General features: G+C 42.1%; 13 non-coding genes across 13 annotated transcripts; all 13 read left to right on the top strand.

The window, feature by feature from the left end:
* Positions 1–442: 442 nt before the first annotated feature.
* On the top strand, positions 443–514 carry trnaq-uug (transfer RNA glutamine (anticodon UUG)). The gene has a single exon. It is a non-coding gene; the product is annotated as a tRNA-Gln (tRNA).
* Positions 515–1,619: 1,105 nt separating this feature from the next.
* trnal-cag (transfer RNA leucine (anticodon CAG)) lies at positions 1,620–1,702 on the top strand. Its single transcript has one exon. It is a non-coding gene; the product is annotated as a tRNA-Leu (tRNA).
* A 341-nt stretch (positions 1,703–2,043) lies between these two features.
* On the top strand, positions 2,044–2,115 carry trnaq-uug (transfer RNA glutamine (anticodon UUG)). Its single transcript has one exon. It is a non-coding gene; the product is annotated as a tRNA-Gln (tRNA).
* A 4,312-nt stretch (positions 2,116–6,427) lies between these two features.
* trnal-cag (transfer RNA leucine (anticodon CAG)) lies at positions 6,428–6,510 on the top strand. The gene has a single exon. It is a non-coding gene; the product is annotated as a tRNA-Leu (tRNA).
* A 341-nt stretch (positions 6,511–6,851) lies between these two features.
* Positions 6,852–6,923, top strand: trnaq-uug (transfer RNA glutamine (anticodon UUG)). The gene has a single exon. It is a non-coding gene; the product is annotated as a tRNA-Gln (tRNA).
* Positions 6,924–10,075: 3,152 nt separating this feature from the next.
* trnaq-uug (transfer RNA glutamine (anticodon UUG)) lies at positions 10,076–10,147 on the top strand. Its single transcript has one exon. It is a non-coding gene; the product is annotated as a tRNA-Gln (tRNA).
* Positions 10,148–14,608: 4,461 nt separating this feature from the next.
* On the top strand, positions 14,609–14,715 carry trnal-uaa (transfer RNA leucine (anticodon UAA)). Its single transcript has 2 exons — positions 14,609–14,646; positions 14,671–14,715. It is a non-coding gene; the product is annotated as a tRNA-Leu (tRNA).
* Positions 14,716–17,976: 3,261 nt separating this feature from the next.
* Positions 17,977–18,083, top strand: trnal-uaa (transfer RNA leucine (anticodon UAA)). Its single transcript has 2 exons — positions 17,977–18,014; positions 18,039–18,083. It is a non-coding gene; the product is annotated as a tRNA-Leu (tRNA).
* A 1,065-nt stretch (positions 18,084–19,148) lies between these two features.
* trnal-uaa (transfer RNA leucine (anticodon UAA)) lies at positions 19,149–19,255 on the top strand. Its single transcript has 2 exons — positions 19,149–19,186; positions 19,211–19,255. It is a non-coding gene; the product is annotated as a tRNA-Leu (tRNA).
* A 4,641-nt stretch (positions 19,256–23,896) lies between these two features.
* On the top strand, positions 23,897–24,003 carry trnal-uaa (transfer RNA leucine (anticodon UAA)). Its single transcript has 2 exons — positions 23,897–23,934; positions 23,959–24,003. It is a non-coding gene; the product is annotated as a tRNA-Leu (tRNA).
* An 816-nt stretch (positions 24,004–24,819) lies between these two features.
* Positions 24,820–24,926, top strand: trnal-uaa (transfer RNA leucine (anticodon UAA)). The gene is made up of 2 exons: positions 24,820–24,857; positions 24,882–24,926. It is a non-coding gene; the product is annotated as a tRNA-Leu (tRNA).
* Positions 24,927–25,741: 815 nt separating this feature from the next.
* On the top strand, positions 25,742–25,848 carry trnal-uaa (transfer RNA leucine (anticodon UAA)). Its single transcript has 2 exons — positions 25,742–25,779; positions 25,804–25,848. It is a non-coding gene; the product is annotated as a tRNA-Leu (tRNA).
* Positions 25,849–26,921: 1,073 nt separating this feature from the next.
* trnal-uaa (transfer RNA leucine (anticodon UAA)) lies at positions 26,922–27,028 on the top strand. Its single transcript has 2 exons — positions 26,922–26,959; positions 26,984–27,028. It is a non-coding gene; the product is annotated as a tRNA-Leu (tRNA).
* The last annotated feature ends 298 nt before the right edge of the window (positions 27,029–27,326 follow it).

Here is a 27,326-nt window from a genome sequence, read left to right as displayed (position 1 = left end):
ACAACCCCCCCTTCTGTTGTCAGGAAGGCCGAGCGGTCTAAGGCGCTGCGTTCAGGTTGCAGTCTCTCCTGGAGGCATGAGTTCGAATCCCACTTCTGACAAACATTGGATTTTAGGGACAACAGCTGACACTTGCAAAACACATTCTCCCACTTTAGTCAAAGGTGGGGAGCCACCTATTCTCCAATGCTGCTTACCTGGATGAATTCATTGACTTTGATGTTATACAAGTTACAGTTCATCTGGATAGATGCAATGAACATCACACACAGAGATAAGAGTGACACAGTGTTTAGATGTACCCAAACTTCCTTGTATTGACAACTTTATAGTTTGCTACATGATCACCCAATCTCCAAGTTGTCAATATGCACACAATAATGAAATGAATCAAATCGTCTGGAAGAAACTGTTCAACAAAAGTAGCCTAACAATGTGAAATGGTTCCATGGTGTAATGGTGAGCACTCTGGACTTTGAATCCAGTGATCTGAGTTCAAATCTCGGAGGAACCTACAGCTGGCTAGTTGTAGGTTTTTTTGCCCCAATGAGTGACTCAGTTACTCCACCAACTGGGAGACACACAGTGGCATTGTCAACGAGCTCATCTTGTTCCAGAGACATAGAGTACTTTGTGCAATCAACACTCATGGCAAGTGTTTAAAGAACTAATACAGGGAGAGAGATGAGACAATGGTTTACGATAGACACACTCTTAAGTAAATATCCTTGCGATTCTCATTCAGATAATGCTAAAAACACATTTTGGGCATGAAGTGCGATCCCAGACACAATCCCAAATTCCTAATTTATAACCCTACCCCTCGTTTTCAAGTGCTTCCCTATTTTTGTGTTTCACCCCAAACAGAGTCATAAGGGCTAGTAGTTGAAATATCTCCCTGTGAAATGCAATAAGCCTTGAAACCCCTGTCAAGCATCAGAGTGTTCAGGACTGCTCAGTAAAACCACAGACTGTTACAACTGTTGTCTGTGTAACACTGTTCACATTTCCAGTGCGCATATTCTTCATTTGGCAGCATCTGGAGATTCCCTGGTGTATAGGTAAGCACTCTGGACTGTGAATCCAGCGATCTGAGTTCAAATTACGGTGGGACCTGTTATAGTGTAGGACGAATAAAACCAGCTCGTCCTTTGAGCTGTGTTGCTGGTCTCAGGATTTAATGTGCAATAAATGCAGGCAACTTTGGCAACAGTTCTTTCTGTTGTGCTCCATTCAATGACTCTAGTACTCTACCAAATGACGTGGTTCAATTAATGTAATGCAATAATTGGATACTGGTTACTCTAAGAACTCTTTTTCTGGAGTTTGCTGAAAAAATCAATGCATATGTTAAAGCTCCATGAATTGATGTCTTCCCAGCAAAGGGCAGAAGAACACCAATACCAGCTGACAGATGTGTAGTGGCTTAATCAACAAGCTCTTTTTTGCCTGAGACATCCCATACTTCACGCATCAATCACTGATGGCCAGGGTAGCAATGAACTGATAAAGAGATAGGCTGATGACGAGTTTGCACATTTGATTCACAATAATTACGCATAATCTAAACGCTGTCTTTTCGGATTTCTTTGGAGTACCAAACAACCCCCACTTCCGTTGTCAGGATGGCCGAGCGGTCTAAGGCGCTGCGTTCAGGTCGCAGTCTCTCCTGGAGGCGTGGGTTCGAATCCCACTTCTGACAAATGTTGGATTTTAGGGACAACAGCTGACACTTGGAAAACACATTCTCCCACATTAGTCAAAGGTGGGGAACCACCTATTCTCCAATGCTGCTTACCTGGATGAATTCATAGACTTTGATGTTATACAAGTTACAGTTCATCTGGATAGATGCAATGAACATCACACACAGAGATAAGAGTGACACAGTGCTTAGATGTACCCAATCTTCCTTGTATTGACAATTTTATAGTTTGCTACATGATCACCCAATCTCCAAGTTGTCAATATGCACACAATAATGAAATGAATCAAATCGTCTGGAAGAAACTGTTCAACAAAAGTAGCCTAACAATGTGAAATGGTTCCATGGTGTAATGGTGAGCACTCTGGACTTTGAATCCAGTGATCCCAGTTCAAATCTCGGTGGAACCTACCGCTGGCTAGTTGTAGGTTATTTTGCCCCAGTGAGTGACTCAGTTACTCCACCAACTGGGAGACACACAGTGGCATTGTCAACGAGCTCATCTTGTTCCAGAGACATAGAGTACTTTGTGCAATCAACACTCATGGCAAGTGTTTAAAGAACTACTACAGGGAGAGAGATGAGGCAAAGGTTGCACAATGGTTTACGATAGACACACTCTTAAGTAAATATCCTTGCGATTCTCATTCAGATAATGCTAAAAACACATTTTGGGCATGAAGTGCAATCCCAGACACAATCCCAAATTCCTAATTTATAACCCTACCCCTCGTTTTCAAGTGCTTCCCTATTTTTGTGTTTCACCCCAAACAGAGTCATAAGGTCTAGTAGTGTAAATATCTCCCTGTGAAATGCAATAAGCCTTGAAACCCCTGTCAAGCATCTGAGTGTTCAGGACTGTTCAGTAAAACCACAGACTGTTAAAACTGTTGTCTGTGTAACAATGTTCACATTTCCAGTGCACACATTCTTCATTTGGCAGCATCTGGAGATTCCCTGGTGTATAGGTAAGCACTCCGGACTGTGAATCCAGCGATCTGAGTTCAAACCACGGTGGGACCTGTTATAGTGTAGGACGAATAAAACCAGCTCGTCCTTTGAGCTGTGTTGCTGGTCTCAGGATTTAATGTGCAATAAATGCAGGCAACTTTGGCAACAGTTCTTTCTGTTGTGCTCCATTCAATGACTCTAGTACTCTACCAAATGACGTGGTTCAATTAATGTAATGCAATAATTGGATACTGGTTACTCTAAGAACTCTTTTTCTGGAGTTTGCTGAAAAAATGAATGCATATGTTAAAGCTCCATGAATTGATGTCTTCCCAGCAAAGGGCAAAAGAACACCAATACCAGCTGACAGATGTGTAGTGGCTTAATCAACAAGCTCTTTTTTCCCTGAGACATCCCATACTTCACGCATCAATCACTGATGGCCAGGGTAGCAATGAACTGATAAAGAGATAGGCTGATGACGAGTTTGCACATTTGATTCACAATAATTACGCATAATCTAAACGCTGTCTTTTCGGATTTCTTTGGAGTACCAAAAAACCCCCCCCTTCTGTTGTCAGGAAGGCCGAGCGGTCTAAGGCGCTGCGTTCAGGTTGCAGTCTCTCCTGGAGGCGTGGGTTTGAATCCCACTTCTGACAAACGTTGGATTTTAGGGACAACAGCTGACACTTGCAAAACACATTCTCCCACTTTAGTCAAAGGTGGGGAGCCACCTATTCTCCAATGCTGCTTACCTGGATGAATTCATAGACTTTGATGTTATACAAGTTACAGTTCATCTGGATAGATGCAATGAACATCACACACAGAGATAAGAGTGACACAGTGCTTAGATCTACCCAAACTTCCTTGTATTGACAATTTTATAGTTTGCTACATGATCACCCAATCTCCAAGTTGTCAATAATGAAATTAATCAAATCGTCTGGAAGAAACTGTTCAACAAAAGAAGCCTAACAAAGTGAAATGGTTCCATGGTGTAATGGTGAGCACTCTGGAGTTTGAAGCCAGTGATCTGAGTTCAAATCTCGGAGGAACGTACCGCTGGCTAGTTGTAGGTTTTTTTGCCCCAATGAGTGACTCAGTTACTCCACCAACTGGGAGACAAGCAGTGGCATTGTCAACGAGCTCATCTTGTTCCAAAGACATAGAGTACTTTGTGCAATCAACGCTCATGGCAAGTGTTTAAAGAACTAATACAGGGAGAGAGATGAGGCAAAGGTTGCACAATGGTTTACGATAGACACACTCTTAAGTAAATATCCTTGCGATTCTCATTCAGATAATGCTAAAAACACATTTTGGGCATGAAGTGCGATCCCAGACACAATCCCAAATTCCTAATTTATAACCCTACCCCTCGTTTTCAAGTGCTTCTCTATTTTTGTGTTTCACCCCAAACAGAGTCATAAGGTCTAGTAGTGTAAATATCTCCATGTGAAATGCAATAAGCCTTGAAACCCCTGTCAAGCATCTGAGTGTTCAGGACTGTTCAGTAAAACCACAGACTGTTAAAACTGTTGTCTGTGTAACAATGTTCACATTTCCAGTGCACACATTCTTCATTTGGCAGCATCTGGAGATTCCCTGGTGTATATGTAAGCACTCTGGACTGTGAATCCAGCGATCTGAGTTCAAATTACGGTGGGACCTGTTATAGTGTAGGACGAATAAAACCAGCTCGTCCTTTGAGCTGTGTTGCTGGTCTCAGGATTTAATGTGCAATAAATGCAGGCAACTTTGGCAACAGTTCTTTCTGTTGTGCTCCATTCAATGACTCTAGTACTCTACCAAATGACGTGGTTCAATTAATGTAATGCAATAATTGGATACTGGTTACTCTAAGAACTCTTTTTCTGGAGTTTGCTGAAAAAATGAATGCATATGTTAAAGCTCCATGAATTGATGTCTTCCCAGCAAAGGGCAGAAGAACACCAATACCAGCTGACAGATGTGTAGTGGCTTAATCAACAAGCTCTTTTTTCCCTGAGACATCCCATACTTCACGCATCAATCACTGATGGCCAGGGAAGCAATGAACTGATAAAGAGATAGGCTGATGACGAGTTTGCACATTTGATTCACAATAATTACGCATAATCTAAACGCTGTCTTTTCGGATTTCTTTGGAGTACCAAACAACCCCACCTTCTGTTGTCACGAGCGGTCTAAGGCGCTGCGTTCAGGTCGCAGTCTCTCCTGGAGGCGTGGGTTCGAATCCCACTTCTGACAAATGTTGGATTTTAGGGACAACAGCTGACACTTGGAAAACACATTCTCCCACATTAGTCAAAGGTGGGGAACCACCTATTCTCCAATGCTGCTTACCTGGATGAATTCATAGACTTTGATGTTATACAAGTTACAGTTCATCTGGATAGATGCAATGAACATCACACACAGAGATAAGAGTGACACAGTGCTTAGATGTACCCAAACTTCCTTGTATTGGCAATTTTATAGTTTGCTACATGATCACCCAATCTCCAAGTTGTCAATAATGAAATTAATCAAATCGTCTGGAAGAAACTGTTCAACAAAAGAAGCCTAACAAAGTGAAATGGTTCCATGGTGTAATGGTGAGCACTCTGGACTTTGAAGCCAGTGATCTGAGTTCAAATCTCGGAGGAACGTACCGCTGGCTAGTTGTAGGTTTTTTTGCCCCAATGAGTGACTCAGTTACTCCACCAACTGGGAGACACACAGTGGCATTGTCAACGAGCTCATCTTGTTCCAAAGACATAGAGTACTTTGTGCAATCAACGCTCATGGCAAGTGTTTAAAGAACTAATACAGGGAGAGAGATGAGGCAAAGGTTGCACAATGGTTTACGATAGACACACTCTTAAGTAAATATCCTTGCGATTCTCATTCAGATAATGCTAAAAACACATTTTGGGCATGAAGTGCGATCCCAGACACAATCCCAAATTCCTAATTTATAACCCTACCCCTCGTTTTCAAGTGCTTCCCTATTTTTGTGTTTCACCCCAAACAGAGTCATAAGGTCTAGTAGTGTAAATATCTCCATGTGAAATGCAATAAGCCTTGAAACCCCTGTCAAGCATCTGAGTGTTCAGGACTGTTCAGTAAAACCACAGACTGTTAAAACTGTTGTCTGTGTAACAATGTTCACATTTCCAGTGCACACATTCTTCATTTGGCAGCATCTGGAGATTCCCTGGTGTATAGGTAAGCACTCTGGACTGTGAATCCAGCGATCTGAGTTCAAATTACGGTGGGACCTGTTATAGTGTAGGACGAATAAAACCAGCTCGTCCTTTGAGCTGTGTTGCTGGTCTCAGGATTTAATGTGCAATAAATGCAGGCAACTTTGGCAACAGTTCTTTCTGTTGTGCTCCATTCAATGACTCTAGTACTCTACCAAATGACGTGGTTCAATTAATGTAATGCAATAATTGGATACTGGTTACTCTAAGAACTCTTTTTCTGGAGTTTGCTGAAAAAATGAATGCATATGTTAAAGCTCCATAAATTGATGTCTTCCCAGCAAAGGGCAAAAGAACACCAATACCAGCTGATAGATGTGTAGTGGCTTAATCAACAAGCTCTTTTTTGCCTGAGACATCCCATACTTCACGCATCAATCACTGATGGCCAGGGTAGCAATGAACTGATAAAGAGATAGGCTGATGACGAGTTTGCACATTTGATTCACAATAATTACGCATAATCTAAACGCTGTCTTTTCGGATTTCTTTGGAGTACCAAACAACCCCCACTTCCGTTGTCAGGATGGCCGAGCGGTCTAAGGCGCTGCGTTCAGGTCGCAGTCTCTCCTGGAGGCGTGGGTTCGAATCCCACTTCTGACAAATGTTGGATTTTAGGGACAACAGCTGACACTTGGAAAACACATTCTCCCACATTAGTCAAAGGTGGGGAACCACCTATTCTCCAATGCTGCTTACCTGGATGAATTCATAGACTTTGATGTTATACAAGTTACAGTTCATCTGGATAGATGCAATGAACATCACACACAGAGATAAGAGTGACACAGTGCTTAGATGTACCCAATCTTCCTTGTATTGACAATTTTATAGTTTGCTACATGATCACCCAATCTCCAAGTTGTCAATATGCACACAATAATGAAATGAATCAAATCGTCTGGAAGAAACTGTTCAACAAAAGTAGCCTAACAGTGTGAAATGGTTCCATGGTGTAATGGTGAGCACTCTGGACTTTGAATCCAGTGATCCGAGTTCAAATCTCGGTGGAACCTACCGCTGGCTAGTTGTAGGTTTTTTTGCCCCAGTGAGTGACTCAGTTACTCCACCAACTGGGAGACACACAGTGGCATTGTCAACGAGCTCATCTTGTTCCAGAGACATAGAGTACTTTGTGCAATCAACACTCATGGCAAGTGTTTAAAGAACTACTACAGGGAGAGAGATGAGGCAAAGGTTGCACAATGGTTTACGATAGACACACTCTTAAGTAAATATCCTTGCGATTCTCATTCAGATAATGCTAAAAACACATTTTGGGCATGAAGTGCGATCCCAGACACAATCCCAAATTCCTAATTTATAACCCTACCCCTCGTTTTCAAGTGCTTCCCTATTTTTGTGTTTCACCCCAAACAGAGTCATAAGGTCTAGTAGTGTAAATATCTCCCTGTGAAATGCAATAAGCCTTGAAACCCCTGTCAAGCATCTGAGTGTTCAGGACTGTTCAGTAAAACCACAGACTGTTAAAACTGTTGTCTGTGTAACAATGTTCACATTTCCAGTGCACACATTCTTCATTTGGCAGCATCTGGAGATTCCCTGGTGTATAGGTAAGCACTCCGGACTGTGAATCCAGCGATCTGAGTTCAAACCACGGTGGGACCTGTTATAGTGTAGAACGAATAAAACCAGCTCGTCCTTTGAGCTGTGTTGCTGGTCTCAGGATTTAATGTGCAATAAATGCAGGCAACTTTGGCAACAGTTCTTTCTGTTGTGCTCCATTCAATGACTCTAGTACTCTACCAAATGACGTGGTTCAATTAATGTAATGCAATAATTGGATACTGGTTACTCTAAGAACTCTTTTTCTGGAGTTTGCTGAAAAAATGAATGCATATGTTAAAGCTCTATGAATTGATGTCTTCCCAGCAAAGGGCAGAAGAACACCAATACCAGCTGACAGATGTGTAGTGGCTTAATCAACAAGCTCTTTTTTCCCTGAGACATCCCATACTTCACGCATCAATCACTGATGGCCAGGGTAGCAATGAACTGATAAAGAGATAGGCTGATGACGAGTTTGCACATTTGATTCACAATAATTACGCATAATCTAAACGCTGTCTTTTCGGATTTCTTTGGAGTACCAAACAACCCCCCCTTCTGTTGTCAGGAAGGCCGAGCGGTCTAAGGCGCTGCGTTCAGGTTGCAGTCTCTCCTGGAGGCGTGGGTTTGAATCCCACTTCTGACAAACATTGGATTTTAGGGACAACAGCTGACACTTGCAAAACACATTCTCCCACTTTAGTCAAAGGTGGGGAGCCACCTATTCTCCAATGCTGCTTACCTGGATGAATTCATAGACTTTGATGTTATACAAGTTACAGTTCATCTGGATAGATGCAATGAACATCACACACAGAGATAAGAGTGACACAGTGCTTAGATCTACCCAAACTTCCTTGTATTGACAATTTTATAGTTTGCTACATGATCACCCAATCTCCAAGTTGTCAATGTGCACACAATAATGAAATGAATCAAATCGTCTGGAAGAAACTGTTCAACAAAAGAAGCCTAACAAAGTGAAACGGTTCCATGGTGTAATGGTGTGCACTCTGGACTTTGAAGCCAGTGATCTGAGGTCAAATCTCGGTGGAACCTACCGCTGGCTAGTTGTAGGTTTTTTTGCCCCAATGAGAGACTCAGTTACTCCACCAACTGGGAGACACACAGTGGCATTGTCAACGAGCTCATCTTGTTCCAGAGACATAGAGTACTTTGTGCAATCAACACTCATGGCAAGTGTTTAAAGAACTAATACAGGGAGAGAGATGAGGCAAAGGTTGCACAATGGTTTACGATAGACACACTCTTAAGTAAATATCCTTGCGATTCTCATTCAGATAATGCTAAAAACACATTTTGGGCATGAAGTGCGATCCCAGACACAATCCCAAATTCCTAATTTATAACCCTACCCCTCGTTTTCAAGTGCTTCCCTGTTTTTGTGTTTCACCCCAAACAGAGTCATAAGGGCTAGTAGTTGAAATATCTCCCTGTGAAATGCAATAAGCCTTGAAACCCCTGTCAAGCATCAGAGTGTTCAGGACTGCTCAGTAAAACCACAGACTGTTACAACTGTTGTCTGTGTAACACTGTTCACATTTCCAGTGCGCATATTCTTCATTTGGCAGCATCTGGAGATTCCCTGGTGTATAGGTAAGCACTCTGGACTGTGAATCCAGCGATCTGAGTTCAAATTACGGTGGGACCTGTTATAGTGTAGGACGAATAAAACCAGCTCGTCCTTTGAGCTGTGTTGCTGGTCTCAGGATTTAATGTGCAATAAATGCAGGCAACTTTGGCAACAGTTCTTTCTGTTGTGCTCCATTCAATGACTCTAGTACTCTACCAAATGACGTGGTTCAATTAATGTAATGCAATAATTGGATACTGGTTACTCTAAGAACTCTTTTTCTGGAGTTTGCTGAAAAAATGAATGCATATGTTAAAGCTCCATGAATTGATGTCTTCCCAGCAAAGGGCAGAAGAACACCAATACCAGCTGATAGATGTGTAGTGGCTTAATCAACAAGCTCTTTTTTGCCTGAGACATCCCATACTTCACGCATCAATCACTGATGGCCAGGGTAGCAATGAACTGATAAAGAGATAGCCTGATGACGAGTTTGCACATTTGATTCACAATAATTATGCATAATCTAAACGCTGTCTTTTCGGATTTCTTTGGAGTACCAAACAACCCCACCTTCTGTTGTCAGGATGGCCGAGCGGTCTAAGGAGCTGCGTTCAGGTAGCAGTCTCTCCTGGAGGCGTGGGTTCGAATCCCACTTCTGACGAATGTTGGATTTTAGGGACAACAACTGACACTTGGAAAACACATTCTCCCACATTATTCAAAGGTGGGGAACAACCTATTCTCCAATGCTGCTTACCTGGACGAATTCATAGACTTTGATGTTATACAAATTACAGTTCATCTGAATAGATGCAATGAACATCACACACAGAGATAAGAGTGACACAGTGCTTAGATGTACCCAAACTTCCTTGTATTGACAATTTTATAGTTTGCTACATGATCACCCAATCTCCAAGTTGTCAATATGCACGCAATAATGAAATGAATCAAATCGTCTGGAAGAAACTGTTCAACAAAAGTGGCCTAACAATGTGAAATGGTTCCATGGTGTAATGGTGAGCACTCTGGACTTTGAATCCAGTGATCGGAGTTCAAATCTCGGTGGAACCTACCGCTGGCTAGTTGTAGGTTTTTTTGCCCCAATGAGTGACTCAGTTACTCCACCAACTGGGAGACACACAGTGGCATTGTCAACGAGCTCATCTTGTTCCAGAGACATAGAGTACTTTGTGCAATCAACACTCATGGCAAGTGTTTAAAGAACTATTACAGGGAGAGAGATGAGGCAAAGGTTGCACAATGGTTTACGATAGACACACTCTTAAGTAAATATCCTTGCGGATCTCATTCAGATAATGCTAAAAACACATTTTGGGCATGAAGTGCGATCCCAGACACAATCCCAAATTCCTAATTTATAACCCTACCCCTCGTTTTCAAGTGCTTCCCTATTTTTGTGTTTCACACCAAACAGAGTCATAAGGTCTAGTAGTTGAAATATCTCCCTGTGAAATGCAATAAGCCTTGAAACCCCAGTCAAGCATCTGAGTGTTCAGGACTGCTCAGTAAAACCACAGACTGTTAAAACTGTTGTCTGTGTAACACTGTTCACATTTCCAGTGCACACATTCTTCATTTGGCAGCATCTGGAGATTCCCTGGTGTATAGGTAAGCACTCTGGACTGGGAATCCAGGGATCTGAATTCAAATCAACAAGAGGAGTTAATCATAATAACCTAATAAAAGTTAAGACTACTCCTCTTACAGAACAAAACCCCAAAACTATTAAATGTGGATTATTAAATATCAGATCTCTCTCTTCTAAATCTCTGTTAGTAAATGACTTAATAAGTGATCATCAATTCGATTTATTTTGTCTCACTGAAACTTGGTTGCAGCAGGAAGAATATGTCAGTTTAAATGAGTCAACACCCCCAAGTCATATTAATTATTATGTTCCTAGAAGCACAGGCAGAGGTGGAGGAGTTGCAGCAATCTTCCATTCTAGCTTATCAATAAACCCTAGACCTAAACATAGTTATAACTCATTTGAAAGCCTTACTCTTAGCCTTTCACACCCAAACTGGTAAACTCAAAAACCACTATTATTTGTTATCGTGTACCGTCCTCCAGTCCCTTATTCAGAGTTTTTGATTGAATTTTCTGATTTTCTATCTGATTTAGTGCTTAGTACAGATAAAGTCATTATAGTGGGTGACTTTAACATCCATGTAGATGCTGACAGTAACTGCCTGAGCACTGCGTTTAATTCATTACTAGATTCAATTGGTTTTTCCCAAAATGTAAATAAACCCACTCACTGTTTTAGTCACACATTAGACCTTGTACTTACATATGGCATTGAAACTGATAATTTAATAGTATTTCCTCATAACTCTCTTTTGTCTGACCATTTTCTAATAACATTTGAATTTACAATAACGGACTATACAGCAGTTAGGAAAAAATTCCACTACAGCAGATGTTTATCTGAAAATGCTGTGAATACATTTAAAGAAATTATTTCTTCATCTTTTTCACCACCATGTGTCAATACTATGGTGAGTAGCCATCTTACTCCTGTACAAATTGATTACTTAGTTGACGATTCTGCAGCCTCATTGCGTATGATACTAGATACAGTTGCCCCTCTGAAAAAGAAGGCAGTGAATCAGAGGAGGCGACCTCCCTGGTACAATTCACAAATGCACAGCTTAAAGCAGGCGTCACGAAAATTAGAGAGGAAGTGGCGTTCCACTAATTTAGAAGAATCCCGGTTAGCCTGGAAAAACAGTTTAAAAGTGTACAAAAAAGCTCTCCGTGATGCCAGAACAGCATATTATTCCGCACTAATACAGGAAAAAAAGAACAACCCCCGGTTTCTGTTCAGCACTGTAGCCAGGCTGACTAAGAGCCATAGTTCTGTTGAGCCTAGTATACCCTTAACTTTGAGCAGCAATGACTTTATGACTTTCTTTACTGATAAAATTGCAGCCATTAGGGAAAAGGTTCACCAGATCCTCCCTACAAATATTACAGATAGATCTTCATGTACAACAGCTCTAGAATCCTCAATAAGGCCCCAATCCATCTTAGACTGTTTTTCACCCATAGATCTCACTGAGCTAAGTTCAACTATCGCCTCCTCAAAACTAACAACATGTCTTTTAGACCCTGTTCCAACCAAATTGCTTAAAGATGTTCTACCTTTAATAGACACATTCATATTAGATTTGATTAACTTATCTTTAGAAACTGGCTATGTACCAAAGGCTTATAAAGTTGCTGTAATCAAACCATTACTTAAAAAACCCTGTCTTGATCCAGGTGATTTAGCCAACTATAGACCAATATCAAATCTCCCGTTTATTTCTAAAATCCTGGAAAAAGTAGTTGCAAAACAATTATGTGATCACCTTTACAGGAATAATTTGTATGAAGACTTTCAGTCAGGATTTAGAGTTCATCACAGTACAGAAACAGCACTGGTAAAAGTCTCCAATGATCTTCTCCTCGCTTCAGATAATGGACTTGTGTCCGTACTCGTCTTACTAGACCTTAGTGCCGCATTTGACACCATTGACCACAACATTTTATTACAGAGACTAGAACATAGATTTGGGATTAAAGGAACCACATTACATTGGTTTAAATCTTATCTGTCAGACAGATTCCAACTTGTTCATGTTAATGATGACTCTTCTTTATGCACCAAAGTTAGCTATGGAGTTCCACAGGGCTCTGTGTTAGGACCAATACTTTTTAATCTGTACATGTCACCTTTAGGCAAAATTATTAGGAAACATTCCATAAACTTCCACTGCTATGCAGATGATACCCAGCTCTATTTATCTGTGAAACCAGAAGATACTAACCAATTAGTCAAACTTGAAGCATGTCTAAAAGACATAAAGACCTGGATGTCCTACAATTTCCTACTTCTAAATTCAGACAAAACTGAAATCATCCTCTTTGGGCCTAAAAACATGAGAAATATGCTGTCTAACAATATAGTTACTTTAGATGACATAACTTTGGCCTCCAGTACTGCGGTGAGGAACCTTGGAGTTATTTTTGACCAGGATTTGGCATTTACGTCACTTATAAGACAAATCTCTAGAACAGCCTTCTTCCACCTACGGAACATTGCTAAAATTAGAAGCATCCTGTCTCAAAGTGATGCCGAAAAACTGGTCCATGCATTTGTTACTTCTAGGTTGGACTACTGTAATTCCCTACTTCTGGGGTGTCCTAATAACTCTCTAAAAAGCCTTCAATTAATCCAAAATGCTGCAGCAAGAGTGCTGACTGGATTAGGAAAGAGAGATCATATTTCACCTTCACTAGCTTCTCTTCATTGGCTTCCCATAAAATCTAGAATAGAGTTCAAAACCCTCCTCCTTACATACAAAGCTCTTAATGGTCAAGCTCCATCATATTTAAAAGATCTCATAGTTCTGTATCGCCCGATTAGACCACTTCGATCCCAAAATACAGGCCTACTTGTGGTTCCCAGAGTTTGCAAAAGTAGAATGGGAGGCAGAGCCTTTAGCTATCAAGCTCCTCTCCTGTGGAACCAGCTTCCAATCCAAATTCGGGGAGCAGACACCCTCTCTACTTTTAAGACTAGGCTTAAAACCTTCCTTTTTGATAAAGCTTATAGTTAAACTGCTCACTCAACCTGAACTAGCTTTTCTCTATACATTTACTTGTCACTACTGTATACCATTAATTCTATATCCTACAACCTGCACGATGCTTTGTTGTTGCTTTTTTGTTGTTTTGTTGTTGCTTTTCTTGTTGTTTTGTTGTTGCTTTTTGTTGTTGCTTTTTGTTGTTTTGTTGTTGCTTTTTTGTTGTTTTGTTGTTGCTTTTCGTTGTTGCTTTTCGTTGCTCTTTTCTTTTCTTTCTCCACTTTCCACTCACCCCAACCGGTCAAGGCAGATGGCCGCCCACCCTGAGCCTGGTTCTGCTGGAGGTTTCTCCCATTAAAGGGAGTTTTTCCTCTCCACTGTTGCCTAGGGCTTGCTCAAGGGGGATTTGTTGGGTTGCTTCTACATACTTGTGTAGTCTGGACTTTATTCTGTAAAGTGCCTTGAGATGACTTTGTTGTAAATTGGCGCTATATAAATAAAGTTGAATTGAATTGAATTGAATTGAAATCAGGTTTCCAATGAGGTTTCTCAAACTGTCCGTATATACGTAACAAAAGGCTGCAAGCCCCACGATGGATGCTGAGGTTTTCGAAAGAGAAGCAATTCAGAAAACCCAGCTGCAACTACAGCCAGACTTGGCTGCTTGTACAAACGTTTTGCCAAACAAAATTAATCATCTAACCAACACTCCAACTGAGACCCACTAAGCTCACTTACAAGAGCTTCACTCACTTCATGTCACTGTCATAAGTTGTGCAAAGTCCCGACTGACGTCCTTTGAAGCTGAGACAAAGGTGAATATTGCAAGAAATGGAGACTTTTCTCAAGAACACCTTGAGTATGTTGATTGAATTAGAGACTAATAAACTAATGAGTTAGTTCCACTGTCCTAAAGAGTCAATTCCCACCAATGGCTGTCAGGATGGCCGAGCGGTCTAAGGTGCCAGACTTAAGAAAGGGCTCTTTCCCCAAAAGGACTTCTGGTCTCCAATGGAGGCGTGGGTTCAAATCCCACTTCTAACATTTCTTCCCTCTGCATGTTGGTCATGATTTAGACATGTTTACATTTGACAACTTTAGCAACTCGTGATTGTCTTTTGTTGCACGAAGCAAAAGACATGGCGACACTATTGCATAATCCTTCTCTACCAGATACCAATGTGCTGCTGAGATGATGCTGCCGCAACATTCTTACGAGAACGCACCTCGGGCACTCCTGGCAGTAATTTCTGACAACTGACGCTCCACATCAACTCACGTCAAGTGAGGTGGCCATGATGTGCATGCAAACGGTTAGTTCAAAGCAATATATTCCAAGCGTAATACTTACTGTCCGAGGAAGATGCTGAAAACAAACGGCTAAATAGTTGCAATTGATCTAAAAGTGATTGCTGAAACAGAGTGGGACTTTGCTAAAACACGCCTGGAAATATGTTGCTTTATTGAGGATCAAAAGGTCTTTTCAGGAGTTCAGTTTCAGGAGACCCACACTAAAACGGCAGAAAAACTTGATCTCTTGTCCAGCTGAAAATGAAAGTCACTTCTGGCAATTACACACAGTAAAGTAGCCAAATTACAGTCGGCATTCTCAGGGGAGCTGATTTCACAAACTGAGGTATGGAAACTGACTTTACCCGACTAGATACCAGTCGGAGAACGCCAATTTCGTTGTCGTTTATAAACCTAACCATGTTTCCAATCCGGTTTCTCAAACTGTGCGTATATAAGTAAGAAAAGGCTGCAAGCCCCATGATGGATGCTGAGGTTTTCGAAAGAGAAGCAATTCAGAAAACCCAGCTGCAACTGCAGGCAGACTTGGCTGCTTGTACAATAGTTTTGCCAAACAAAATTAATCATCTAACCAACAATCCAACTGAGACCCACTAAACTCACTTACAAGAGCTTTACTCACTTCACGCACAACTGATGCTCCACTTTAACTCACGTCAAATGAGGTGGCCATGATGTGCACCCAAACGGTTAGTTCAAAGCAATATATTCCAAGCCTAAGACTTACTGTCTGGAGGAAGATGCTGAAAACAAACGGCTAAACAGTTGCAGTTGATCTAAAAGTGATTGCTGAAACAAAGTGGGACTTGGCGCAAACACACCTGGAAATCAGGTTTCCAATGAGGTTTCTCACACTGTGCGTATATACGTAACAAAAGGCTGCAAGCCCCACGATGGATGCTGAGGTTTTTGAAAGAGAAGCAATTCAGAAAACCCAGCTGCAACTGCAGGCAGACTTGGCTGCTTGTACAATCGTTTTGCCAAACAAAATTAATCATCTAACCAACAATCCAACTGAGACCCACTAAACTCACTTACAAGAGCTTTACTCACTTCACGCACAACTGATGCTCCACTTTAACTCACGTCAAATGAGGTGGCCATGATGTGCACCCAAACGGTTAGTTCAAAGCAATATATTCCAAGCCTAAGACTTACTGTCTGGAGGAAGATGCTGAAAACAAACGGCTAAACAGTTGCAGTTGATCTAAAAGTGATTGCTGAAACAAAGTGGGACTTGGCGCAAACACACCTGGAAATCAGGTTTCCAATGAGGTTTCTCACACTGTGCGTATATACGTAACAAAAGGCTGCAAGCCCCACGATGGATGCTGAGGTTTTTGAAAGAGAAGCAATTCAGAAAACCCAGCTGCAACTGCAGCCAGATATGGCTGCTTGTACAAACGTTTTGCCAAACAAAATTAATCATCTAACCAACACTCCAACTGAGACCAACTAAACTCACTAACAAGAGCTTCACTCACTTCATGTGACTGTCATAAGTTGTGCAAAGTCCCGACTGACGTCCTTTGAAGCTGAGACAAAGGTGAATATTGCAAGAAATGGAGACTTTTCTCAAGAACACCTTCAGTATGTTGATTGAATTAGAGAATAATAAACTAATGAGTTAGTTCCACTGTCCTAAAGAGTCAATTCCCACCAATGGCTGTCAGGATGGCCGAGCGGTCTTCCCCAAAGGGACTTCTGGTCTCCAATGGAGGCGTGGGTTCAAATCCCACTCCTGACATTTCTTCCCTCTGCATGTTGGTCATGATTTAGACATGTTTGTATTTGACAACTTTAGCAACTCGTGATTGTCTTTTGTTGCACGAAGCAAAAGACATGGCGACACTATTGCATAATCCTTCTCTACCAGATACCAATGTGCTGCTGAGATGATGCTGCCGCAACATTCTTACGAGAATGCACCTCGGGCACTCCTGGAAGTAATTTCTGACAACTGACGCTCAACATCAACTCACGTCAAGTGAGGTGGCCATGATGTGCATGCAAACGGTTAGTTCAAAGCAATATATTCCAAGCGTAAGACTTACTGTCCGAAGAAGATGCTAAAAACAAACGGCTAAATAGTTGCAGTTGATCTAAAAGTGATTGCTGAAACAAAGTGGGACTTTGCGCAAACACACCTGGAAATCAGGTTTCCAATGAGGTTTCTCAAACTGTCCGTATATACGTAACAAAAGGCTGCAAGCCCCACGATGGATGCTGAGGTTTTCGAAAGAGAAGCAATTCAGAAAACCAAGCTGCAACTGCAGCCAGACTTGGCTGCTTGTACAAACATTTTGCCAAACAAAATTAATCATCTAACCAACACTCCAACTGAGACCCACTAAACTCACTTACAAGAGCTTTACTCACTTCACGCACAACTGACGCTCCACATTAACTCACGTCAAGTGAGGTGGCCATGATGTGCACCCAAACGGTTAGTTCAAAGCAATGTATTCCAAGCCTAAGACTTACTGTCTGGAGGAAGATGCAGAAAACAAACTGCTAAATAGTTGCAGTTGATCTAAAAGTGATTGCTGAAACAAAGTGGGACTTTTGCGCAAACACACCTGGAAATCAGGTTTCCAATGAGGTTTCCCAAACTGTGCGTATATACGTAACAAAAGCCTGCAAGCCCCACGATGGATGCTGAGGTTTTCGAAAGAGAAGCAATTCAGAAAACCCAGCTGAAACTGCAGCTAGATATGGCTGCTTGTACAATCGTTTTGCCAAACAAAATTAATCATCTAACCAACAATCCAACTGAGACCCACTAAACTCACTTACAAGAGCTTCACTCACTTCATGTCACTGTTATAAGTTGTGCAAAGTCCCGACTGACGTCCTTTCAAGCTGAGACAAAGGTGAATATTGCAAGAAATGGAGACTTTTCTCAAGAACACCTTGAGTATGTTGATTGAATTAGAGAATAATAAACTAATGAGTTAGTTCCACTGTCCTAAAGAGTCATTCCCACCAATGGCTGTCAGGATGGTCGAGCGGTCTAAGGCGCCAGACTTAAGCAAGGGCTCCTTCCCCAAAGGGACTTCTGGTCTCCAATGGAGGCGTGGGTTCAAATCCCACTCCTGACATTTCTTCCCTCTGCATGATTTAGACATGTTTGTATTTGAAAACTTTAGCAACTCGTGATTGTCTTTTGTTGCACAAAGCAAAAGACATGGCGACACTATTGCATAATCCTTCTCTACCAGATACCAATGTGCTGCTGAGATGATGCTGCCGCAACATTCTTACAAGAATGCACCTCGGGCACTCCTGCCAGTAATTTCTGACAACTGACACTCCACATCAACTCACGTCAAGTGAGGTGGCCATGATGTGCATGCAAACGGTTAGTTCAAAGCAATATATTCCAAGCCTAAGACTTACTGTCTGGAGGAAGATGCAGAAAACAAACTGCTAAATAGTTGCAGCTGATCTAAAAGTGATTGCTGAAACAGAGTGGGACTTTGCTCAAACACGCCTGGAAATATGTTGCTTTATTGAGGATCAAAAGGTCTTTTCAGGAGTTCAGTTTCAGGAGACCCACAGTAAAACGGCAGAAAAACTTGATCTCTTGTCCAGCTGAAAATGAAAGTCACTTCCGGCAATTACACACAGTAAAGTAGCCAAATTACAGTCGGCATTCTCAGGGGAGCTGATTTCACAAACTGAGGTATGGAAACTGACTTTACCCGACTAGATACCAGTCGGAGAACGCCAATTTCGTTGTCGTTTATAAACGTAACCATGTTTCCAATCAGGTTTCTCAAACTGTGCGTATATAAGTAACAAAAGGCTGCAAGCCCCATGATGGATGCTGAGGTTTTCGAAAGAGAAGCAATTCAGAAAACCCAGCTGCAACTGCAGCCAGACTTGGCTGCTTGTACAATCGTTTTACCAAACAAAATTAATCATCTAACCAACAATCCAACTGAGACCCACTAAACTCATTTACAATAGCTTCACTCACTTCATGTCACTGTCATAAGTTGTGCAAAGTCCCGACTGACGTCCTTTCAAGCTGAGACAAAGATGAATATTGCAAGAAATGGAGACTTTTCTCAAGAACACCTTGAGTATGTTGATTGAATTAGAGAATAATAAACTAATGAGTTAGTTCCACTGTCCTAAAGAGTCAATTCCCACCAATGGCTGTCAGGATGGCCGAGCGGTCTAAGGCGCCAGACTTAAGCAAGGGCTCTTTCCCCAAAGGGACTTCTGGTCTCCAATGGAGGCGTGGGTTCAAATCCCACTCCTGACATTACTTCCCTCTGCATGTTGGTCATGATTTAGACAGTTGTATTTGACAACTTTAGCAACTCGTGATTGTCTTTTGTTGCACGAAGCAAAAGACATGGCGACACTATTGCATAATCCTTCTCTACCAGATACCAATGTGCTGCTGAGATGATGCTGCCGCAACATTCTTACGAGAATGCACCTCGGGCACTACTGGCAGTAATTTCTGACAACTGACGCTCAACATCAACTCACGTCAAGTGAGGTGGCCATGATGTGCATGCAAACGGTTAGTTCAAAGCAATATATTCCAAGCGTAAGACTTACTGTCCGAAGAAGATGCTAAAAACAAACGGCTAAATAGTTGCAGCTGATCTAAAAGTGATTGCTGAAACAAAGTGGGACTTTACACAAACACACCTGGAAATCAGGTTTCCAATGAGGTTTCTCAAACTGTCCGTATATACGTAACAAAAGGCTGCAAGCCCCACGATGGAGGCTGAGGTTTTCGAAAGAGAAGCAATTCAGAAAACCCAGCTGCAACTGCAGCCAGACTTGGCTGCTTGTACAAACGTTTTGCCAAACAAAATTAATCATCTAACCAACACTCCAACTGAGACCCACTAAACTCACTTACAAGAGCTTTACTCACTTCACGCACAACTGACGCTCCACATCAACTCATGTCAAGTGAGTTGGCCATAATGTGCATGCAAACGGTTAGTTCAAAGCAATATATTCCAAGCCTAAGACTTACTGTCTGGAGGAAGATGCTGAAAACAAACGGCTAAATAGTTGCAGCTGATCTAAAAGTGATTGCTGAAACAGAGTGGGACTTTTCTCAAACGCCTGGAAATATGTTGCTTTATTGAGGATCAAAAGGTCTTTTCAGGAGTTCAGTTTCAGGAGACCCACACTAAAACGGCAGAAAAACTTGATCTCTTGTCCAGCTGAAAATGAAAGTCACTTCCGGCAATTACACACAGTAAAGCAGCCAAATTACAGTCAGCTTTCTCAGGGGAGCTGATTTCATAAACTGAGGTATGGAAACTGACTTTACCCGACTAGATACCAGTCGGAGAACGCCAATTTCGTTGTCGTTTATAAACGTAACCATGTTTCCAATCAGGTTTCTCAAACTGTGCGTATATAAGTAACAAAAGGCTGCAAGCCCCATGATGGATGCTGAGGTTTTCGAAAGAAAAGCAATTCAGAAAACCCAGCTGCAACTGCAGCCAGACTTGGCTGCTTGTACAATCGTTTTGCCAAACAAAATTAATCATCTAACCAACAATCCAACTGAGACCCACTAAACTCACTTACAAGAGCTTTACTCACTTCACGCACAACTGATGCTCCACTTTAACTCACGTCAAATGAGGTGGCCATGATGTGCACCCAAACGGTTAGTTCAAAGCAATATATTCCAAGCCTAAGACTTACTATCTGGAGGAAGTTGCTAAAAAAACAAACGGCTAAACAGTTGCAGTTGATCTAAAAGTGATTGCTGAAACAAAGTGGGACTTTGCGCAAACACACCTGGAAATCAGGTTTCCAATGAGGTTTCTCAAACTGTGCGTATATACGTAACAAAAGGCTGCAAGCCCCACGATGGATGCTGAGGTTTTTGAAAGAGAAGCAATTCAGAAAACCCAGCTGCAACTGCAGCCAGATTTGGCTGCTTGTACAAACGTTTTGCCAAACAAAATTAATCATCTAACCAACACTCCAACTGAGACCCACTAAACTCACTTACAAGAGCTTCACTCACTTCATGTCACTGTCATAAGTTGTGCAAAGTCCCGACTGACGTCCTTTCAAGCTGAGACAAAGGTGAATATTGCAAGAAATGGAGACTTTTCTCAACAACACCTTGAGTATGTTGATTGAATTAGAGAATAATAAACTAATGAGTTAGTTCCACTGTCCCAAAGAGTCAGTTCCCACCAATGGCTGTCAGGATGGCCGAGCGGTCTAAGGCGCCAGACTTAAGCAAGGGCTCTTTCCCCAATGGGACTTCTGGTCTCCGATGTAAGCGTAAGTTCAAATCCCACTCCTGATATTTCTTCCCTCTGCATGTTGGTCATGATTTAGACATGTTTGTATTTGACAACTTTAGCAACTCGTTATTGTCTTTTGTTGCACAAAGCATAAGACATGGCGACACTGTTGCATAATCTGTCTCTACCAGATACCAATGTGCTGCTGAGATGATGCTGCCGCAACATTCTTACGAGAATGCACCTCGGGCACTCCTGGCAGTAATTTCTGACAACTGACGCTCCACATCAACTCACGTCAAGTGAGGTGGCCATGATGTGCATGCAAACGGTTAGTTCAAAGCAATATATTCCAAGCGTAAGACTTACTGTCCGAAGAAGATGCTGAAAACAAACGGCTAAATAGTTGCAGTTGATCTAAAAGTGATTGCTGAAACAAAGTGGGACTTTGCGCAAAAACACCTGGAAATCAGGTTTCCAATGAGGTTTCTCAAACTGTCCGTATATACGTAAGAAAAGGCTGCAAGCCCCACGATGGATGCTGAGGTTTTCGAAAGAGAAGCAATTCAGAAAACCCAGCTGCAACTGCAGCCAGACTTGGCTGCTTGTACAAACGTTTTGCCAAACAAAATTAATCATCTAACCAACACTCCAACTGAGACCCACTAAACTCACTTACAAGAGCTTTACTCACTTCACGCACAACTGATGCTCCACTTTAACTCACGTCAAATGAGGTGGCCATGATGTGCACCCAAACGGTTACTTCAAAGCAATATATTCCAAGCCTAAGACTTACTATCTGGAGGAAGATGCTGAAAACAAACGGCTAAACAGTTGCAGTTGATCTAAAAGTGATTGCTGAAACAAAGTGGGACTTTGCGCAAACACACCTGGAAATCAGGTTTCCAATGAGGTTTCTCAAACTGTGCGTATATACGTAACAAAAGGCTGCAAGCCCCACGATGGATGCTGAGGTTTTTGAAAGAGAAGCAATTCAGAAAACCCAGCTGCAACTGCAGCCAGATTTGGCTGCTTGTACAAACGTTTTGCCAAACAAAATTAATCATCTAACCAACACTCCAACTGAGACCCACTAAACTCACTTACAAGAGCTTCACTCACTTCATGTCACTGTCATAAGTTGTGCAAAGTCCCGACTGACGTCCTTTCAAGCTGAGACAAAGGTGAATATTGCAAGAAATGGAGACTTTTCTCAAGAACACCTTGAGTATGTTGATTGAATTAGAGAATAATAAACTAATGAGTTAGTTCCACTGTCCCAAAGAGTCAGTTCCCACCAATGGCTGTCAGGATGGCCGAGCGGTCTAAGGCGCCAGACTTAAGCAAGGGCTCTTTCCCCAATGGGACTTCTGGTCTCCGATGTAAGCGTAAGTTCAAATCCCACTCCTGATATTTCTTCCCTCTGCATGTTGGTCATGATTTAGACATGTTTGTATTTGACAACTTTAGCAACTCGTTATTGTCTTTTGTTGCACAAAGCATAAGACATGGCGACACTGTTGCATAATCTGTCTCTACCAGATACCAATGTGCTGCTGAGATGATGCTGCCGCAACATTCTTACGAGAATGCACCTCGGGCACTCCTGGCAGTAATTTCTGACAACTGACGCTCCACATCAACTCACGTCAAGTGAGGTGGCCATGATGTGCATGCAAACGGTTAGTTCAAAGCAATATATTCCAAGCGTAAGACTTACTGTCCGAAGAAGATGCTGAAAACAAACGGCTAAATAGTTGCAGTTGATCTAAAAGTGATTGCTGAAACAAAGTGGGACTTTGCGCAAAAACACCTGGAAATCAGGTTTCCAATGAGGTTTCTCAAACTGTCCGTATATACGTAAGAAAAGGCTGCAAGCCCCACGATGGATGCTGAGGTTTTCGAAAGAGAAGCAATTCAGAAAACCCAGCTGCAACTGCAGCCAGACTTGGCTGCTTGTACAAACGTTTTGCCAAACAAAATTAATCATCTAACCAACACTCCAACTGAGACCCACTAAACTCACTTACAAGAGCTTTACTCACTTCACGCACAACTGATGCTCCACTTTAACTCACGTCAAATGAGGTGGCCATGATGTGCACCCAAACGGTTACTTCAAAGCAATATATTCCAAGCCTAAGACTTACTATCTGGAGGAAGATGCTGAAAACAAACGGCTAAACAGTTGCAGTTGATCTAAAAGTGATTGCTGAAACAAAGTGGGACTTTGCGCAAACACACCTGGAAATCAGGTTTCCAATGAGGTTTCTCAAACTGTGCGTATATACGTAACAAAAGGCTGCAAGCCCCACGATGGATGCTGAGGTTTTTGAAAGAGAAGCAATTCAGAAAACCCAGCTGCAACTGCAGCCAGATTTGGCTGCTTGTACAAACGTTTTGCCAAACAAAATTAATCATCTAACCAACACTCCAACTGAGACCCACTAAACTCACTTACAAGAGCTTCACTCACTTCATGTCACTGTCATAAGTTGTGCAAAGTCCCGACTGACGTTTTTTCAAGTTGAGACAAAGGTGAATATTGCAAGAAATGGAGACTTTTCTCAAGAACACCTTGAGTATGTTGATTGAATTAGAGAATAATAAACTAATGAGTTAGTTCCACTGTCCTAAAGAGTCATTTCCCACCAATGGCTGTCAGGATGGCCGAGCAGTCTAAGGCGCCAGACTTAAGAAAGGGCTCTTTCCCCAAAGGGACTTCTGGTCTCCAATGAAGGCGTGGGTTCAAATCCCACTCCTGACATTTCTTCCCTCTGCATGTTGGTCATGATTTAGACATGTTTGTATTTCACAACTTTAGCAACTCGTGATTGTCTTTTGTTGCACGAAGCAAAAGACATGGCGACACTATTGCATAATCCTTCTCTACCAGATACCAATCTGCTGCTGAGATAATGCTGGCGCAACATTCTTACGAGAATGCACCTCGGGCACTCCTGGCAGTAATTTCTGACAACTGACGCTCCACATCAACTCACGTCAAGTGAGGTGGCCATGATGTGCATGCAAACGGTTAGTTCAAAGCAATATATTCCAAGCGTAAGACTTACTGTCCGAAGAAGATGCTGAAAACAATCGGCTAAATACTTGCAGTTCATCTAAAAGTGATTGCTGAAACAAAGTGGGACTTTGCGCAAACACACCTGGAAATCAGGTTTCCAATGAGGTTTCTCAAACTGTCCGTATATACGTAAAAAAAGGCTGCAAGCCCCACGATGGATGCTGAGGTTTTCGAAAGTGAAGCAATTCAGAAAACCCAGCTGCAACTGCAGCCAGACTTGGCTGCTTGTACAAACGTTTTGCCAAACAAAATTAATCATCTAACCAACACTCCAACTGAGACCCACTAAACTCACTTACAAGAGCTTCACTTACTTCATGTCACTGTCATAAGTTGTGCAAAGTCCCGACTGACGTCCTATCAAGCTGAGACAAAGGTGAATATTGCAAGAAATGGAGACATTTCTCAAGAACACCTTGAGTATGTTGATTGAATTAGAGAATAATAAACTAATGAGTTAGTTCCACTGTCCTAAAGAGTCAATTCCCACCAATGGCTGTCAGGATGGCCGAGCGGTCTAAGGCGCCAGACTTAAGCAAGGGCTCTTTCCCCAAAGGGACCTCTGGTCTCCAATGGAGTTGTGGGTTCAAATCCCACTCCTGACATTTCTTCCCTCTGCATGTTGGTCATGATTTAGACATGTTTGTATTTCACAACTTTAGCAACTCGTGATTGTCTTTTGTTGCACGAAGCAAAAGACATGGCGACACTGTTGCATAATCCTTCTCTACCAGATACCAATCTGCTGCTGAGATGATGCTGCCGCAACATTCTTACGAGAATGCACCTCGGGCACTCCTGGCAGTAATTTCTGACAACTGACGCTCCACATCAACTCACGTCAAGTGAGGTGGCCATGATGTGCATGCAAACGGTTAGTTCAAAGCAATATATTCCAAGCGTAATACTTACTGTCCGAGGAAGATGCTGAAACCAAATGGCTAAATAGTTGCAGTTGATCTAAAAGGGATTGCTGAAACAAACTGGGACTTTGCGCAAACACACCTGGAAATCAGGTTTCCAATGAGGTTTCTCAAACTGTCCGTATATACGTAAGAAAAGGCTGCAAGCCCCACGATGGATGCTGAGGTTTTCGAAAGAGAATCAATTCAGAAAACCCATCTGCACCTGCAGCCAGACTTGGCTGCTTGTACAAACGTTTTGCCAAACAAAATAATCATCTAACCAACACTCCAACTGAGACCCACTAAACTCACTTACAAGAGCTTCACTTACTTCATGTCACTGTCATAAGTTGTGCAAAGTCCCGACTGACGTCCTATCAAGCTGAGACAAAGGTGAATATTGCAAGAAATGGAGACATTTCTCAAGAACACCTTGAGTATGTTGATTGAATTAGAGAATAATAAACTAATGAGTTAGTTCCACTGTCCTAAAGAGTCAATTCCCACCAATGGCTGTCAGGATGGCCGAGCGGTCTAAGGCGCCAGACTTAAGCAAGGGCTCTTTCCCCAAAGGGACCTCTGGTCTCCAATGGAGTTGTGGGTTCAAATCCCACTCCTGACATTTCTTCCCTCTGCATGTTGGTCATGATTTAGACATGTTTGTATTTGACAACTTTAGCAACTCGTGATTGGCTTTTGTTGCACAAAGCATAAGACATGGCGACACTATTGCATAATCCTTCTCTACCAGATACCAATGTGCTGCTGAGATGATGCTGCCGCAACATTCTTACGAGAATGCACCTCGGGCACTCCTGGTAGTAATTTCTGACAACTGACGCTCCACATCAACTCACGTCAAGTGAGGTGGCCATGATGTGCATGCAAACGGTTAGTTCAAAGCAATATATTCCAAGCGTAATACTTACTGTCCGAGGAAGATGCTGAAAACAAACGGCTAAATAGTTGCAGCTGATCTAAAAGTGATTGCTGAAACAGAGTGGGACTTTGCTCAAACACGCCTGGAAATATGTTGCTTTATTGAGGATTGAAAGGTCTTTTCAGGGGTTCAGTTTCTGCAGATCCACACTATAACTGCAGAAAAACTTGATCTCTTGTCCAGCTGAAAATGAAAGTCACTTCCGGCAATTACACACAGTAAAGCAGTCAAATTACAGTTAGCTTTCTCAGGGGAGCTGATTTCACAAACTGAGGTATGGAAACTGACTTTACCCGACTAGATACCAGTCGGAGAACGCCAATTTCGTTGTCGTTTATAAACGTAACCATGTTTCCAATCAGGTTTCTCAAACTGTGCGTATATAAGTAACAAAAGGCTGCAAGCCCCATGATGGATGCTGAGGTTTTCGAAAGACAAGCAATTCAAAAAACCCAGCTGCAACTGCAGCCAGACTTGGCTGCCTATACAATCGTTTTGCCAAACAAAATTAATCATCTAACCAACAATCCCACTGAGACCCACTAAACTCACTTACAAGAGCTTCACTCACTTCACGTCACTCTCATAAGTTGTGCAAAGTCCCGACTGACGTTTTTTCAAGTTGAGACAAAGGTGAATATTGCAAGAAATGGAGACTTTTCTCAAGAACACCTTGAGTATGTTGATTGAATTAGAGAATAATAAACTAATGAGTTAGTTCCACTGTCCTAAAGAGTCAATTCCCACCAATGGCTGTCAGGATGGCCGAGCGGTCTAAGGCGCCAGACTTAAGAAAGGGCTCTTTCCCCAAAGGGACTTCTGGTCTCCAATGGAGGCGTGGGTTCAAATCCCACTCCTGACATTTCTTCCCTCTGCATGTTGGTCATGATTTAGACATGTTTGTATTTGACAACTTTAGCAACTCGTGATTGTCTTTTGTTGCACGAAGCAAAAGACATGGCGACACTGTTGCATAATCCTTCTCTACCAGATACCAATCTGCTGCTGAGATGATGCTGGCGCAACATTCTTACGAGAATGCACCTCGGGCACTCCTGGCAGTAATTTCTGACAACTGACGCTCCACATCAACTCACGTCAAGTGAGGTGGCCATGATGTGCATTCAAACGGTTAGTTCAAAGCAATATATTCCAAGCGT

The sequence above is a fragment of the Channa argus genome, unplaced genomic scaffold (genome assembly GCF_033026475.1).
Source record: "Channa argus isolate prfri unplaced genomic scaffold, Channa argus male v1.0 Contig078, whole genome shotgun sequence".
Taxonomy (NCBI): domain Eukaryota; kingdom Metazoa; phylum Chordata; class Actinopteri; order Anabantiformes; family Channidae; genus Channa; species Channa argus.
Note: the sequence above shows the minus strand (reverse complement) of the source record. Positions and strands in the feature narration are given on the sequence as shown.